Below are 18,335 nucleotides of genomic sequence, written 5' to 3' on the forward strand. Positions count from 1 at the left end.
GTTATTATTAAAATTGAAGTGAAATCTTTTGGTATTAAAACTAATCAAGAAAAATTAACACCAACACAAATAGATACCTGCATTTAAAGCAACTCTTTAGGTAAGGTTTCTGATTTCTTAAATAAGATTTTTACTTGCTCTATAGGGCAAGTATTGGTTTCGTGTCGAACAAAAAAAATTGAGGTTTTAATCAAAACCAACATTACGATGATGGAGATTTCCGAAAAAGTGGGTCCCGCAATTCCGTCCGTGCGTCTGTACGTCTGTGCGTCCATCTGTACACATTTCCACAGCCTTAACGGGTGGATGGATTTTCTTCAAATTTGGTATAGATGGTTTTTATGGAATTCTGAAAGTTGGTTTTTTTTGTTTTTTTATATCTCGTTTAGAACGTATACATCCCATACAAAAAAATACGATATTACGAATTTCTCGAAAACGGCTTTAACGATTTTGATTAAACTTTGTATACGTAATATTTAAAGCAGTGGCAATAAAACTGCATTTTTATTTTTCTCCAAAAAGTCAAATAAAAAAAAAATTTTTTCATTTAACAAAATTTTGCCCTAAATGTCGGCTCTTCCCCAATATCAATTTTTTTTTAATTTAGATCCAGCTTTTAAAATCTACAAGTAGACAAGTAGACATAAAAGTGCTTTGAACTGCAAGGGCAAGTACGTGCGACCCCAGTCGTGCATTTTATTTTTTATTTTTTTTATAAGATTTAAAAGGCAACACCTACGAACGTTCGCTGCAAGAAGCGTATTATTATTAATAGAAGGGTGCAAAAACAAACTATGTTGATATTTAAACGTTTCCTTTCAACTTTATTTATAATCATATCAACTGCAGAAACAATTGAATATTAAAATTAATATCTTTGGACAAATTTAATTTCCGTCAGCGAAAATCGCTATGTGAACTATCATTTTAACCACCTACTATTACCTCAACTAGCAATATCAACTTTGTCAGTTCTTTTGAATATATTAAAAGTACAGTTCAACTTTGGTTATGTGTCGGATATATTACAAACAATTGTGAAAATGATTAGAATTAAAAATAAGTGTTTATTGCCTATGATTAGATGTTTTGTATGCAAAAGGCTTAGTGTAGAGGAGTCATCGCTGAATGACGTATCTTTTTGTATAAATTAACTAAAGCTTCATGTGCAGAAAATCTAGAAGCATTTAATTGTAGGCCATGAAATCATCAACTTCTATTCTTTAACATGAATCACAAGGTAGCCAAGATTATAATAGAAATGCTTTTAGATTGTAGCATTAGAAGAAGTTGTAAATTGAAGACGTTACGTTCAAGCAAACTATAGTGCTTTTTTTTTTATATATTAAGCGCGCACTAAAGGGATTAGTCTACCCTTAATATGGTGAACACAGTACGAGCATTAGGAAAAAAGGGAGGGGTTTGAAAGGAGATGCCGATGAACATTAGTTTTGAAGTTCTGAGTTTTGAAATGCAATGGTAAAACAGAGGCGGGTAATGCGTTCCACATTCGTGTAGTGCGGCTGAAGAAAGAGTCGCTGTTTTTAACGGTACGTCCGAAATTGGACTCTAGGGTAAACTGATGAGCATTCCTCGAAGCGCGAGTATTACGGTTGAATTTTTTGAGGGGAGGAATGCAACTAGCTATTTCTTCTGAACATTGCTTATAAAAATAACGATAGAACAACGTGAGACATGAGACGTTACGACGGTGCTCGAGAGACGTAATTGTATCAGTTATTGATCTATCACCTATCATTTTTATAGCTCTATTTTGTATTCTATCCAAGAAACTCAACGACGTTATAGGAGCACCTGCCCAGATGTGGGAGTTATACTCGAGCTTTGGACGAATATATGCCTTATAAATAATTGCTAGATCAGATGGGGAGAAATGGGTGGATAACTTTTAAATTTGTAAAGATAATCGAATGAAATAAATTTTGCTATTTAGTAATTAGGCTTAAAACATTCGTCCTTATAATTTTAAAATTTGAGTTATTGTAATTTGTTTCTTAAGCCTGAACTATGTACATCAAAACACAAAGTCAAAAAAGTACAAAAAAGTAAACACGATGTTTTTTCTTCTTTCCCCTAGTAGCTTGTTTGTATATCTCTCTTTCATTTAAAAAAAGTATTCGATTCAAAAAGCTTGAACAAGACCAAGCTTTCAATTTTCACAAAGTTTTTAAAACTAGTACATTCAAACAATATTTTATATCCTTACCGTAAGGTAGCTCTTCGATCACATAGTTCCTGTCAATTTAAATTTCAAATACAGCCGATTCCCTCTAAGTCGTACTTCCTTTAGGTCGAATTTTTCTCTAAATCGAACTTTTTCACAATTTTTTATGAAACCGCCTGCAGCAAAAAGATTAAATAGATTCCTTTTACTCGAAAATACGTCTAACTCGACCCAATTCTCGTGTCCTGGGAAAATTCGACTTAGATGGAGTTGACTGTAATTTGTTTACTTTTTCAGATTTGTTTTTTTTTTTTAAATTTCAAAACTTCAAAATTTTAAAAGAGCTTTTTTTAGTTAATTTTTTTCCATAAGATGTCAGGTAAATATACATGTGATTTTTATATTATGAGCTTTGTTTACTTTTTGTACTTTTTTGACTTTGTGTTTTGATGTAGTTCAGGTTTAAACATTTAATTTTTTTAAATTCTATTTTGGATTGAGATTGAATCAAACTAAGGAATAAAGCTATTTTGAAAAACTAAAAATCTGTTTTTTATAGCAAAAAATTAATCGGAACTTATGCTTTTTTTCAATATAACTAACCGAAATAAAAAAAATGGATTTTTGAGATTTTTTAACGGAAATATCTAAAAAACGTGATGTGCTAGGCCAATTCTGACTTCCGATTCGGAATCAGCATACAAAAATCCTTTAGAAAAGTATAGTTTTATTTAATGGAGGATTTCCTTGCAGACCAGTGTTTTCAATGGAAATTAATATATTAAAATAACAAAACTTACATAAGTGTAACGATTTGTTTTTCTAATACATAAAGTTAATTCGTAATCAAAATCAGAAAAAAGTGCCTTGAAACCGAACCAATAAATAAGAACGAGCAACTGATTCGTCGTTTTTTTTTACCATGCTTCTAAAAACTCTGAATCCTAGTTTGTTGTTAAATATCAAACCAAAATGTGTTCGTTGAACACTACCAACTAGCCAACTCCTCTAAGAATCACAATATTAGGTATATTACTTCAAAAAGTTTTATTTTTAGTTTTTGTTATTCAATGAAGTAATTTTTCTGCCTTAACTTTTGCTTTCTTTTTCTAAAGATTAATACACGCACACAAAGTGTCAGAGACCTCCCATTAGACATATAGAAATTAATATTATTTGTTCGTTTGAAAATAAGCAAAAAACGCATTAGAACACAACTGCAAAAATACACGTACTTCTTCAAACTTTCTTTCCACCCAGACATTGGCTAAGTGTTATTTTAAGATGCAATTCTATTTTTAATTATTGACAAAAACCAAACACACACCGATAGCAACATATTAGATAGGTTTGCGCTATTTGCTAGGCATGTGCATCGGAATCATGTATCCATCAACATCAATTCCCAAGATTTAGATACAAATATTCAGATTCAGATACAAAATGATTCACTGAGATGAGAAAAATATATCTACTCATCTTGTTAGTTGTTAAAGGGCTCAATTTGTTTTGCTGATGCTAACTTTTGCTTCGAATATAATCAAAAGAACAGAAAACATCAGTTTTTCTTATTTTTTTTATTTTTTTTGTAATTTAGTTTTTGTAAATATCATGTCAATGAAAAACTTGTTCTTGCTAAGCGATCCGTAAAATACTACCCCAGTGCATTAAAGACTGCTTGATTATATGTATATGCATATATATAATTTTTTTTTTTTTTAATTTTTTTGTGTAGGCCACCACCGCCTGCATGTTTATACATATTATTTGGTTCATTGTTATAGTCAGGAAGGTAGTGTTTTAAATGGGAATTGAAACAATTTCTGATGTAAACTAAACGAAAAAAACAATTTTTTGAACATCTTGGAATCAACACTTACTACAGGAAATAGGTAGCTGAAAATGGGTCATCTGAGAATTTTTGGAAAGGATTTGAATTTGATTTTTCATATAAAGAGGCGCATTAAGACGAACATAAAAATATATTTTGTTTGTCTCAAAAACGTGTGGTTTGGCCGCCATTTTGAAAAGTGCGTTTTTGTGATTTTCTCGGTTCCTGTTAATCGTAGAAAAGATTTTTTTGTCTTGTTTTGTAGAAGAACGTATTCTTAAATTTTTTTTATCAAATAATTTTTTTTGTAAAGTTTCTCTATAAAAAGTTATTGACGAAAATATGTAAAATGATCATGTTTAACACTTTTCTTGAGTTTAGGTTCATCTAAGCGAAATAGTTCTAATAATAACATTGATACAGCTCTAAATTTTCTACATTTTGGTATATTAAGATTTCTTGTACGTCCAATACTATTTCAGTTATAACCTGACGAAATCAATACTTTGGTTGGCTACAATGATAATTCTGGTGGAAAAAATTAAACTTTTTTTTGCAGAAGAACCAAAATATACTTTTTTGAATGTTTTTGGAGTGCTGATTTTGAATCCGAAGTCAGAAAAAATTTATTAGCCTTAGTTTTTGAAATATTACCGTTATAAAACGCAAAAAAAAACGTTATTTTTATAGTTTTGAGGTTGAGCTATAATGTGTAGCAATATATTTCAGAACTATTTGTAATGGTGTCTGTAAGAACTGCTTTTCTTCTTCAAAAAACTGTTTAAATCTTTCCGATATCTCTTTTATTGACTGATATATCTTAAGTTTAAGCTTACCTATAAGCCAAAGACTAACTCAAATTAATCTTATAATCTTATCGTCAGATTATAACTGAAATAGTTTTGGACGTACAAGAAAACCAAATATACCAAAATGTAGGAAATTTAGAGTTGTATCAATGTTATTATGAGAACTATTTCGCTTAGATGAACCTAAACTGAAGAAAAGTGTAAAAATCACGATCATCACCGAAAATTTTACATATTTTCATTCAACTCAAATCAAAATACCATGTTTTCATCTTATGGGTAGTAACAACTGCTTTTACAACCAATTTTAATTAGGATCAAGAAGTCAATTACCTGTCTGCTCAGTAGTAGATGAATTATGTACTAGTTGGATTGTGCTTTTGAACTTAGCTCGAAAACTCCACCAACTCAAAAAACAATGCAGTTTTAAAAGTGCAACTCAACTTTTTGGACTATTTATTTAGAGATACACTATGTTTCCTCTCTGTGTCGTTCATATAATTTCATTCGAAGTTTATTATTATGTGTGTCCGCTATTAGCGGAATTCATTTTAACTTTTTTTTTTACAAAAAAAAAAAAGAAAATAAAACATCACAAACAAGTACATAATGTAGAAAATGGATACATTTTATTATATACTGCACATGTTTACGCTAAGAAGATATATTTTTTAATTTTTTTTTTAACGCAATTAATCCAAAGGAAAAATTCTTGAACCACCATATGCCTTTTAGAGTGAGTCACTGAGGATCTATAGAGTTAAGAAGATGATTCAACTGCATTTCGTTTGTCACAATGTAGTTTTTTTCTTTTTTTTTTAAGGGAGCGGGGTCAGGATTCAGGTTCGTACACAGATTTCTGTGGTTCTGTTTTGTTTTGCGAAATTAAACTTTCCAAGATCTTTTGGCAATGTTTCAGAAAGAAGAATAAAGTTCTGAGGAATCATAGAGATCAAGAAGTGAACTATTTAAGAGATATTTCCCATTAAAGATATATTGGGGGCTATCGTAAATAGAAATTTCCCTAGGATTTTTTTGCCTTGTTTCCAACTTGAGTATGAAAATTATTATAAAAATTTTGCCGTGAAAGGAGAATGCCCAAAAATATATGGAGAAAAAACCCAGCATCGATACGAATGAGACCTATATGGCTTAAAAGGGTATCAATAGGAGATAACGAATATGAAACCATCCCCGGGACTTGCTATGACGATTCTTATTTTCACGATTTTCTTATTTTTTCAACCAAAACTTTTTTCAGGGAATTCCGATTGTCTTTGTTTTAGTTCCATGAGATTCAGCATCAAAAAATACATTAAGATCATGTGCCATAAGCTATGGTTGAATTTTAAATGGCGTTGTTAGCTTGTTTTTGGTCAAAATGCACATAGAAATAAATTGCACTTGATTTTGCTTTAAAATTTTAATTTTCCTGCTAGTACAGTAAAACCCGGATAAGTGCCTCTCGCTTAAGTGCCTAACCCGCATAAGTGCCTTTGTTTTTTAGAACCAAAATTTTAAGGATTTTTTCATATAAAACTCATCTTTTAAGTACCTTTCGCTTAACTGCCTTTCCCGCTTAACTACCTTCTATTTTAAATACTTATAATTGAATTTACTTGCAGGAAATTCTTTTAAGTACACATTTGAAACAAGTTTCAGCAGTAAGAAAAACTTCATTTGCTAAAGCGCTTTAAGATTCAAAAATTTTACTAAAAGTAGAAACTAAGTAGTTAGTTATTTTAAACTTTCAAAGTTATTTTGTTTGTGAAGATTCTGTTTTTAATAAATCAAACATGTTTTTTTTTATTTTTAAGTAAATATAGAGATAAGTGCCTATGAGCACTTAAGCGGGTTCTTGTAAGTAACTTACCCGCTTTAGTGCCTAACAAAACGGGGCATTTAAGGTGAGGTACTTATCCGGGTTTTACTGTACTTGTTTGAATTTCACTTAGTTTTTTGGAAGATGTTTCAACTTTTACAGTTTCCTCCTAAAGTCCTGAAGTGATAGTTATAATTTTAAGCTTGCTTTTAAGATGCCAGCTTTTTAACGATGCAATAAACTTTAATGCATCACAACTGCATCAAGACCATATAGTTTCTTAACAAAAAAGTAAGAAAGTGATAACATGCTTTTGCTCGTAAAGCCTAGTACGCAGATCGGGAAAAAACAAATTTTATCTCTACAATTTTAATCTCTACAAAAACATTTTTTTAATTCCGGCAAAATTTTGTAGTTGGAGAAATTAAGTAAATTCTATCAATTTACATAATTTTTTTTTCTTCTTTCAAATTGAATTAAATTCTTTTTTTTTTTCTTCGATTCTGAGTTTTATTTATTTCTTCTTCACTTTCCAAGTATTTTATCACAAATTTTGTTTGACTTTTTTTTCAGTTTTGTTTTATTTTTGTATTCTTGTCACAATCTTGCCGGCAGAATAATGCTTCGAGCATTACTTGTCCACGCAAAATTAAGTGGAGACTTTTTCTTTACAGCGGCTCCAAATATTGGAAAAATATTCAAGACCAAATCTGTCCCGAGAAAAAATTTGTATGAGAAATAAAATTTTTCCCGATCTGCGTACTAGGCTTAAGTGCACAATAAAAAAAACAATAGGTACGCTTTACGTACTATGTATTTTATCTGACTTACCGAAATCTTTGTAATTGAAGATCCAATAAGTTGTGAAAATTCAACGTATGTATTAGTAATTTGACTGCCTGAAAGAAAAAAAAATAAACAGATTGAAGTTTAATTTTATTTAAAAGTTTCATAAAATGTAAAAATATTGTCCACAAAAAACTTAGTTTAAATTGCAAAAAAAAAAAAAATGCAATCTCAAAACGCCATATTGAGTCGTTAAATGTATTTATTTTTTTTTTTCAAAATTAATTTTTTACATTGGAAAAATAGTCTATTGAATAGACCCTTTTGGATGGAACAAATTCGTTCAAGAGTTTTTATTGGCGATTATGATTCCTTGGCATACAAGAATACTCCACCCAAAAGTGCTACTAAATCCATTGGTGCATTTCTGAGAAAACGGCAACACTGGTCGGTTTTCAGTTTTTTTGATTTAACTCGAAAACCAAGCCTGACTTTGAAATGGTTCAAAGACACTTTTCATAGCAAATTAAATTTTCTGTCAAGTTAAGATGGTTAAAAAATTTTAAAAATTATTTTTGTCTAAAATTCTAACCTAAAATCTAAGAAAAAAAAGTTAAAAAATTGACAATTTTATTTTTTTTTACTAAATCAAGGGGCATTTTGTGTATGTAGCCGGGACATCCAAACTTTGTACTAATGAAATAAAGTAGAGGTAAAATCCTTTGATAATATGCAATTTTTAATTTTTTTTGTCAAGAAACAACTTAAATGTACCTATTCAAAAATTAGCACTTTTTCTAAATTTTTGACTTTTTTAGTTAAAAGCAAGTTTTTAAAACTCGATAAAATCGTATTAATTGGTAACTTTTAGACTTTTAAAGTAAACATACTTCGAGGGATTGATTTAATATAAACTAAATATGACAAACAAAAAAATTTATTTGCATCCTTATGGCCTTTTGTGCAATTTTGTGTATGTGCATTTTTATAAATTCGGGTCGAATGGATGGACGGAGAGCCATTAGCTTTGGTCTATTGCATAGAAGAACATTTAATACCAACTCTTTTACTGTTTTCAATGGCCTGAAAAACAATTCTTGTAAAATCCGCGACCAACGAAAAGTTTCTCTTGAAAAACGAAAAAAATACTCTAATGAGTTTGAAACAAAATAGCTCAGGGAAATTAGTAAATCAAATTGCACTTTTCGCGGGACAAATTTTTTTCATGGAACGTATTTAGGTGAATGTCCTTATCGTAAAAGTGAATTTTTTCGGATGATAAGATATCGGGAACAGCCGCCATCTTGGAAAAGAGGTCGGTGCCGTTTTTATTTTATAACTCCATTTTTACTCATTTAAACCAAAAATGTCCGAGGGTAGACTTATTATCAATTAAATTATCTAAAAAATGATATACAAATGAATTCCGTGAGTTAGTTAAATTCAATTTTATAGTCGGTCAAAGTCCGGGTTCTTCTCGCAAGGTTAAGACAATATGACATTTTTTCAAATATCTGAAGAACTTTTGATTTGTTTGGGATTTTCTTAAAGAGCACTTTTAATTATCTATGAAATGAACCCTTTATTGTTTTTGTAACCATCACATTGTAGAGGCAACCAAACGTCGAAGTCATGATATACGATTTTTTAACTGAACATATTTGGGATTTCAATAGTTCAAATAAACAATCAAAAATTAAACACAATAGTCTCGAAAACATAACGGCTTACACACCTCATATCTTGAGTTATACTTATCGTAATGCTGAGATTGAAGTGTTCATGTTTAGGAAAAATGACAGGGCATCAGTTCTTATATTTAGAATTTTAAATAGTGTCACTTGAGCTTATTCACATTAATTGGAAAATTCACTTCATTTAAAACCTCGAAAACCATATAAAGGTTAACATTAAAGATTTCAAACTTTGAATTCAATATTTAGACGAATATAGTTAAAAAACTGTTTACTTATATTTTGGTTATACCTCCACTTCAAAAATTTGCTCGGTCTAATAGAAGAAAACTTGTTATTTTCTCACTTTTGGATAGTAGAATGTGAACTTCGACGTTAGATGGCTTATACATTATGTTGGTTACAGTAACGATAAAGGGCTCATTTCATAGATAATTCAAAGTGCTATAATTCATACTTTAAGAAAATCCCCAACAAATCAAAAGTTCTTCAGATATTTGAAAAAATGTCATATTGTCTTAACCTTGCGAGAAGAACCCGGACTTTGACCGACTATAAAATTGAATTTAACTAACTCACGGAATTCATTTGTATATCATTTTTTAGATAATTTAATTGATAATAAGTCTACCCTCGGACATTTTTGGTTTAAATGAGTAAAAATGGAGTTATAAAATAAAAACGGCACCGACCTCTTTTCTAAGATGGCGGCTGTTCCCGATATCTTATCATCCCAAAAAAATTCACTTTTACGATAAGGACATTCACCTAAATACGTTCCATGAAAAAAATTTGTCCCGCGAAAAGTGCAATTTGATTTACTAATTTCCCTGAGCTATTTTGTTTCAAACTCATTAGAGTATTTTTTTCGTTTTTCAAGAGAAACTTTTCGTTGGTCGCGGATTTTACAAGAATTGTTTTTCAGGCCATTGAAAACAGTAAAAGAGTTGGTATTAAATGTTCTTCTATGCAATAGACCAAAGCTAATGGCTCTCCGTCCATCCATTCGACCCGAATTTATAAAAATGCACATACACAAAATTGCACAAAAGGCCATAAGGATGCAAATAAATTTTTTTGTTTGTCATATTTAGTTTATATTAAATCAATCCCTCGAAGTATGTTTACTTTAAAAGTCTAAAAGTTACCAATTAATACGATTTTATCGAGTTTTAAAAACTTGCTTTTAACTAAAAAAGTCAAAAATTTAGAAAAAGTGCTAATTTTTGAATAGGTACATTTAAGTTGTTTCTTGACAAAAAAAATTAAAAATTGCATATTATCAAAGGATTTTACCTCTACTTTATTTCATTAGTACAAAGTTTGGACGTCCCGGCTACATACACAAAATGCCCCTTGATTTAGTAAAAAAAAAATAAAATTGTCAATTTTTTAACTTTTTTTTCTTTGATTTTAGGTTAGAATTTTAGACAAAAATAATTTTTAAAATTTTTTAACCATCTTAACTTGACAGAAAATTTAATTTGCTATGAAAAGTGTCTTTGAACCATTTCAAAGTCAGGCTTGGTTTTCGAGTTAAATCAAAAAAACTGAAAACCGACCAGTGTTGCCGTTTTCTCAGAAATGCACCAATGGATTTAGTAGCACTTTTGGGTGGAGTATTCTTGTATGCCAAGGAATCATAATCGCCAATAAAAAGTCTTGAACGTATTTGTTCTATTTTTGCTCTGGAGCTCGGGTCTATTAAATAGACTAAAAGAAATTTATGATACAAATCTCAAAATCTTGATTGCTTTTTTTTTTTCAAAATAATGAATGCTTTTTTTTTAACCACATTCTATACCTACATATTATTCTAGTTTGCTACTTCTGAATTGAATTTTAAAAACGCAAAAAAGGACTTCATTGATTTGTTTTTGAGACTTTAAAGCGAAAATAATGATGAGTATAGCTCTAAAACTAGACGTGATAGAATAAATTTGTAGATAAACAGTTTTGAATTCAGCACCCTAAAGTCAATTAAAATCACCTAACAAAGTTCTTACTCTCGACTTTTATTTTGTTTTTGTAGACCAGTGTTATTTGCGAAATTGAACTGAATGGTACTTTCTTTTTAGGAGTATAATAATGCTCGTGTGAATCTGCGAAGGATTTTTTTCTCAAATTTAAGGAGACAAGGGTATATGAAATAGTGACCTTTCCTGTGCGGTGTGTTAGAGCTCATATAACATAAATCTTTGGTATATTAAGAGCATATAGGAATAATTATCCTGTGTCCTTCTGCTTATTTCTCAAAAGTCAAAACCCGAACATTCATCGGATTATTAGAATGAAAGATATGGGAATCTAAGCAAACCCTAAACGTATATTTTATAATTTTATATTTTTGTTTTGATAAAGTAAAAAATAAAATAAATGACGATACGGTTATACCTTTTTATTGGGTTCAATTAATCGGATTAATTGCTTCATATCTAGAGTAAAAGTGCTTATATTTATACTGAGACGGAATTGTTAGTAAGACAAAAAAGTATGCAACTGTCTTAAAATTGTACCTTTACAAAATCGGAGGTGAAATTTATGACACAACGAACTATGACTTTTTTTCTCATTATTAAAAAAACACAGAAATTATGTGTATTGAAGAAATAACCCCTGGAAATAATCGCCTTGGCCGACACTAAATTATACAAAAAAAAATATTTTTTTTTGGGAGATCAAAGAAACTTTTGATAAAGTTATTCAAGTGTTAGTTTTTAAGCTTTCGGCAAGAGAAGAAAAACGTAGACTCGAAAGTACATCATCAAAAATAAAAATAATGTAGTTAGACTATAGCAAAAAGAGGGACACTTAACAACGAAGTATACTTCAAGTAGTTGAAGAAACTATGTATTATGTATCTTAATTTTTACACCAGAATGACCTTGAAAAACCCCACAAAAAGAAAAAAAAAATGCGCAAATGCACAACTAATAAACATATCGTGGAATATGATCCAGTGAACACTAGCGGCAAATTCAAAGACTTAATAACTAGGTTGAAAGCATATTTTGTAAGTAACAAATTATTTTTTATGTTTCCATAAAGGTAAACATCAATTATAAAAATATAAGGGTGACTTTTTTTGTCAGAGGGTTCTCCCCCAATATACATATATTAATGAAAGCGGTTTACATGTTTTATGAAGTGTTATGTAATTGAAGGGCAAATGCCTGTTAAAAATTTATTCAATTGTCAAATGCACTTGAAGAAAATCAAAACTTTGAACTTTCAAGGTTTAGATAGGATAATCAAATATATTTTTATAGAAAATGGCTTCTTTTATTTAATATGCATGCATTCAAGGGGTTATTTTTTTTTTCAACACAGGACGAGAGCAAAGAAAATATAGGATAAAAAAGGAAATATATAGGTTTTTTGAATTTCTTAATATAACATACAAAAGCAGAGCGATTTATAGGATTCTATAATCGTACGGTGGTTTTAGAGAAGAAATGAATGAAGTACGTTTTATATATGAAAAGGTTAAGCTTCTTTAGATGAATATATGAATACCACTGGGCTTTTTCGTTTGAATACTATTTCTAAAGGAGCAATGAAATAAAAAGATATAAAGAAGCGATGAAATAAAGAGAATTTACTAAAGTTTTAGGAATGAATAACTAAAATGTATATTTTTAACGAAAGGGCTATGATTGAAAAAATACAGGAAGACGTTACGAAAAAATCATTAATAAGCTTGTGCCATTTCCATAACAAGGTCAGGTCAGTTTTCTAATTCGTACGTTATTTCGTATATTGGGAAATAATTTTTATGCATATTTTAAGAATTTTTTTTAAATGAATAATTGTACAAAAGAAATGTTTTGTTGACATATTAAAAACAAAATTGTTGGGCTGATTTTACTTGAATTTGGAGCAATAATTGAACTTAATATTGGAGTGGTCTGATAAAAAATTTGTTTTATTAATGAATTTTCATTCACGTTTTAAAAAGTAGAGGTTTCGAAATTCCGTAGTAATAATAATTAGCACTGTAAAAAAAAGGTTTGGGTGATAATAACGGTGACCATATTTCTGGAAGCGAAACTCGGGACATATACAAAATTCGTTGGATCGTTTTGAAAATATTGATTTTCAAAAAAAAAAAAAATGTTTTAATGAGTTTTCATAATTTTTCCTTATTTTGATATCAAGATTTCCTAAACGATGTTATGGGAGCGTTTTTGTTGAAATCATTTAAGTCGTTTACGAAATCAGATAATAACTTAATAACTTCTAAAAAAATATTTTTTTTAAATCAAAATTGGGAAGCTGTTTTTTAACATTTTAATTGTATTTTAAATGATTTTGAAATTGTATGATCTTTAACACAACTTTTAACATGTCCTTAAAAGTTTTGAAACTTATCTGGGTTCTTTAAGGCTTGGCCACACCGGAGGGTATGCGGTAGCGATACGGGTAGCGGTAACGATATTTGTATTACAAAAATTCCACTTCTGAACGTTGATGTGTCAGTTTGGAATTTTTTTCATACAAGTACCCGTACCGCTACCTTCGGTGTGGCCAAGCCTTAAAGGCTTCAACATGTTGTTCTTTATTCAAAACATTTTACCTGGTGTAGCAACCTGATAAACAGAAGCTGGAACCTAATAATTGACGAATATTTAAAAATAAATATAAAGCCTACTCTAGATGCGAAACGAAAATTCTCATACAAAACCAGCACAAAATTTTGCTTTTCGTTGCACAGTACTCAGCTAAGGTAACGAAATTCTTACCTGTGCTAGACTATATGGAGATTTTTCAATCGTTTGTCACTCCCATTTATTTGTCTAGGCAATTTTTCTTCTTGCAGCAAAAGTTTTTTGACTTTGGAGACTTAGAAAAATTTTCGTTTTGCTTCAGCAGCGTTCAAGGCTTAATGCTTTATCCGAAAAATTTGAAAAATTTTAATTTCCAACCACTGTTTTCCGTACAAAGTATTTAAAATATTGAATACAAAAATCAGAGAATGACCAAATACGGGACAAACACGGGACAAATTACAAAATACAGGACACTTATTATACGTCCTGGGTTTCTTAAATAAAAACCCGGGACAAGCTGTAGAAATACCGGACAGTCCCGGGTAAACCGGGACGGATGGTCACCGTAGACTGATAATAAAAACTGTACGCTGTACGCTTTCGAGATTTCAACATAACCAAAACGTTTTTTAAAAGCGAAACTGAATTTTTAATTAATTTAAATTTTGTAACACACAAAATTTACAATATAAATCAATTGTACAAAACTACCCATTTAGTAACATAAAAAGTTATAAAATTTCGTTTAAAAAATGCATCCTAATTTGTTTATGTTAATATTCATTGAATTCATTTATTGAAGTAACAAATTTAAAATTGTGTATTTTGAGCGTAAAATTATGAGGCTCTGTCATTTTCACTGAGTCTGAAGACTTTAGTCGAAATAAACATAAGAAAAAAAGCTTTTAAAACGAAAAGTTTGAGATTTTTTTAGTTTAATTTTTGTTGGTTTGAACTTTGCATCATTTGAAAACTCTAAAATATGGAATTGAAAGATCAAGATTGAGATCTGCGTAGGTTCATATTTTCTAACTTAAATTAAATTTGAATACAATGTGGTCCATCAAACATTGCATGATGCATTAACACTACTAATATTGCAATATCCAAATTTATACCTTATTCATTTGATGCAAGTATCAATAATGGCTGCCGAACGTCCAAAATGGCTATTCTCCTTTCAGCTACAAAAATGCGCAAGATTCAATTTTCTAAACAGCCATTTTTTCTTTACTGAAAAGGATAATAAGTGAGTGAAGTTGCTGGTGTTGCAAATTTCATCACAGTCGGTTCGGTAGTCTTATTTTTATGGAGTTTTTTCTACTCTCCCATTAAAGGTGCCTCACTGTGTGGCGCCTGCTTGACAACTAGTATTATTACCCTTTAGTAGTATCAAAATCTAGTTTTAAATCTTAATAGTAACCTACTTTAACCACATTATGTAAAAAAAATAAATGATTCACACTAAAATTCTATTTTCATTCTGGTTGCATATAAAACAGTTTTTTTTTAAATAAAATCTTATCTTGTTTCAGATAAGGTTACTTCACCTTTTTCAACTTGCAACATTCTTTTAGATTAAATTCAAATAAAATTCATTACAATTTTTTTTTTTAAGAAAAAAAAATGTATTGATATTCCACACATCTTCGATGCAATAATTATGAATGCTCTTGTTTTCTTGACCCACTGTGATCACAATCAATCGTACAAAAGGTTGATTATTAATTAATATGAAAAAATAAGAAAAAAGAAAAAGAAACAGAATTACAGAAAGGCGGCGCCTTTCTTCTTTAACATAGTTCAATTGGCTTGGCTGTTCATAAATACATATACCTACTCGTATGTACTACGGCCGGCGAGTATATTTTTAAGAAACACTTGACTATCATTTAAAACCAAAGTATTTTTTTTTATTTAATTTTGTTTATTTTATATTCGAATGACGTCAGCTTTACTTGCATAAACTTTGGTTTTTGTTAAATGAATTATTTGTGTAACTCACATGTAGTTCCCATATTCTCTCCAGAGTGGCAATGAAGTCAATCTTGGACCAATAAAAAACACAAACAAATATGGAATGCCTCACAGAACACACAACACAGGGTATAATGTAGTATCAGTAATGTTCTCTATCTACATTCCACTACGAGTCATCTTCATTACCATCAGAGGCGGACTTAGTGTGTAGGGGCCCTTAGGGTATTGCACAGTCTGATGATTAACCTATGATATAATTTCAGTGTATTGAAATATTTATTGTCACTTTCCCAATTTGAATTCTTTAAAACATCATATGTTACACCACACTTAGGGAAAAAAATAGTTTTTTGGTAACTATTTGAATAGTCACTTTATTGAATTTGGCGAATAACTATTTTTGGACAGAAAATAGTTACAAAATAGTTAAAAATTACTATTATAAAAATAGTCAAATGCAAAAACCAAATAGTTAAAAATAACTATTCAAATAGTTAAAATTGACTATGCCGTAGTAATTACGTAACTATTAAAATAGTAATTTTTAACTATTATGTTTATAGTTAGAAATAACTATTATAAAATAGTTAAAAGTTACTATTTTGTATAGTTACAGAAAACAAGATGTCGTATAGTTACAGATGACAAGATGTCAGATGTCAGTGCGAGTACCTACAAGTTTCAAGCCGTGTGGGTACAAAAATGGAGACTTTTGTTTAAAAAGAATTAAACCTGTTGTTCGTTTAATTCTTTTTAAACAAAAGTCTCTATTTTCGAGGAATACCGGTGTCGAAAATTTGGTTTAGGGTTGGATTATTATTATAATCAATCAATTTTATTTATTTATTAATGTTTCAGTTAAAATTATCAATAAATTATGAACAGGGATTCCACGAGCCCTTATCCATCAGCATATTTCGTTTGCATCATTACCTACTTTTGGAACACTCTGTATAAAAAATGATTCTAAATACCTAAAGAAAAAAAAAAAACTATTTTTAATTTTTTTCATTTTTAGGTTAGGTTTTTTTCTTTATAAAGAAATGCATTGTGTATAGTATTTTATTGTTTTTGTCTCCATGTTGTAATATTTAAATTATAAGAAATTAAAGAGTTAAATTTAAAATTAAACTTTATTGAAATGTACCAAATTTTTTACAACAATAAATTTAAATAAATAAATAAAAATATGAAGCTAAGCGTTTCGGAACTGTTATTCCATCATCGGGCTTTTAATAATAATATAAGCTAATTTTGGTTGTTGTTGTTGCCACTGTTACTGTGACATTTGATGTGTTTGTTGGTCCTTTTCTATGCATTGTGTATGAAGTATCCTACGGTATGACAATTCTTAATTCTCTATACTTCGTTTGTATGTAATATATGACTTCTTTACTTACTCTTTACTCCTTCTTCATTAGGTATTCTTTCTATCGGATCCCCAATTTTTACTTTTGCTATACTAAGTATGAGCTTTGCGTAGGGTTACCGAGTACTTGTTTCGTATGTATTTAAGAGACGAAACCCTACAATTTTAAAATAAAATCTTATGTATGTTTGTTTAAGCCTTTAAATTTATAAAAATCATATCATACATTTTGGCTAAAATTATGTTATTTTTAGTGTATTTAGCATGCCAAGTATTTGTACGTATTTAACATATAACACCCGACATTTTTATAATAGAAGAGGGTCTCACTTAAAGTCTGATGTATATTTTAGTCTATAACTCTATAAAATATCATACATTTTGACTAAAAATGTCGTGTTTTTTTTTTTTTGGCATTTGCGTAGGGTTGCCGAGTGCTGGGCTTTTATTTAAGAGATGGTACCCGACATTTTTCAGTCAAAAGAGAGTATCACCAGTTTGGTGTATAGTTTAGCCTTTTAGTGTATAAAAAAATATACTCTGTTGCTAAAAAAACTTTTTTTGTACTGTTTTTTTTTTTTTTTGCATTTGAATAGGGTTGCCATATTTGTAAGCCTTCACTTTTTAATAAATTGTCACTTTTTAAAAAATTGTTTTACTTAGGGCCAGTTTTTCAATAGTCAGATAAACCTCAGATAGAGCTTATTCCTAGGAATAAAAGTTTTTTTTATATTGACATTTATTCTTCTGATAGTCTAACTGACGATTGAAAAATCAGGGCTTAATAAAACTAAAAAGATGATAAAATTAGCTATGTGACAATTTTTTTCCTTTAAAATAGGGCAGTCACATAGAAGAGCCCATTTTAAAAGTGGCAACCCTATTTTTTTAATTTTCAATATCAATTTACTTTTCATTTGACACCAATTAACCAATGGTTATTTGGTTGACAAATATACTGTAATAGCTCTGGGCCCTTTCGTCAAACAAATCCAGCCATGTACAATACTGTTGTCATTTGCAGAGAGTCACATTATTCGTTGTGTTCCTTCTGCACCATCGCATCGCTATACAAACAGTTTGTGTGCAACAATTCAATTAAAATAGTCGTTTGCCATTAATTTTAAACAATTGTGCGTCAAACGACATACCACGCGTTAACTTAACGAAATAGCATACACATTTAACTGAAACTGGAAATGTCATTAGCGATAAATATTTTCAAAACACTCACTTAAAATAAACGCGATTTAAGGATTTTGTATTGTTGTTGTTTTAGTATAGTTGTGGGTGAGCTCGTTTTCGT

The 18,335-nt window shown here is 29.7% G+C and overlaps 1 protein-coding gene across 1 annotated transcript in view; it reads right to left on the reverse strand.

Moving 5' to 3' along the window:
• LOC129910518 (uncharacterized) overlaps window positions 1-18,335 on the reverse strand; it is an 82,245-nt gene that overhangs the window by 43,511 nt on the left and 20,399 nt on the right. The window contains exon 2 of the mRNA XM_055987938.1: window positions 7,482-7,549. The gene's annotated coding sequence lies outside the window, so the exon portion shown is untranslated. The remainder of the gene's footprint in view (window positions 1-7,481; window positions 7,550-18,335) is intronic.

This window comes from Episyrphus balteatus, chromosome 1, assembly GCF_945859705.1.
Source record: "Episyrphus balteatus chromosome 1, idEpiBalt1.1, whole genome shotgun sequence".
NCBI classification, from domain to species: Eukaryota; Metazoa; Arthropoda; class Insecta; order Diptera; family Syrphidae; genus Episyrphus; species Episyrphus balteatus.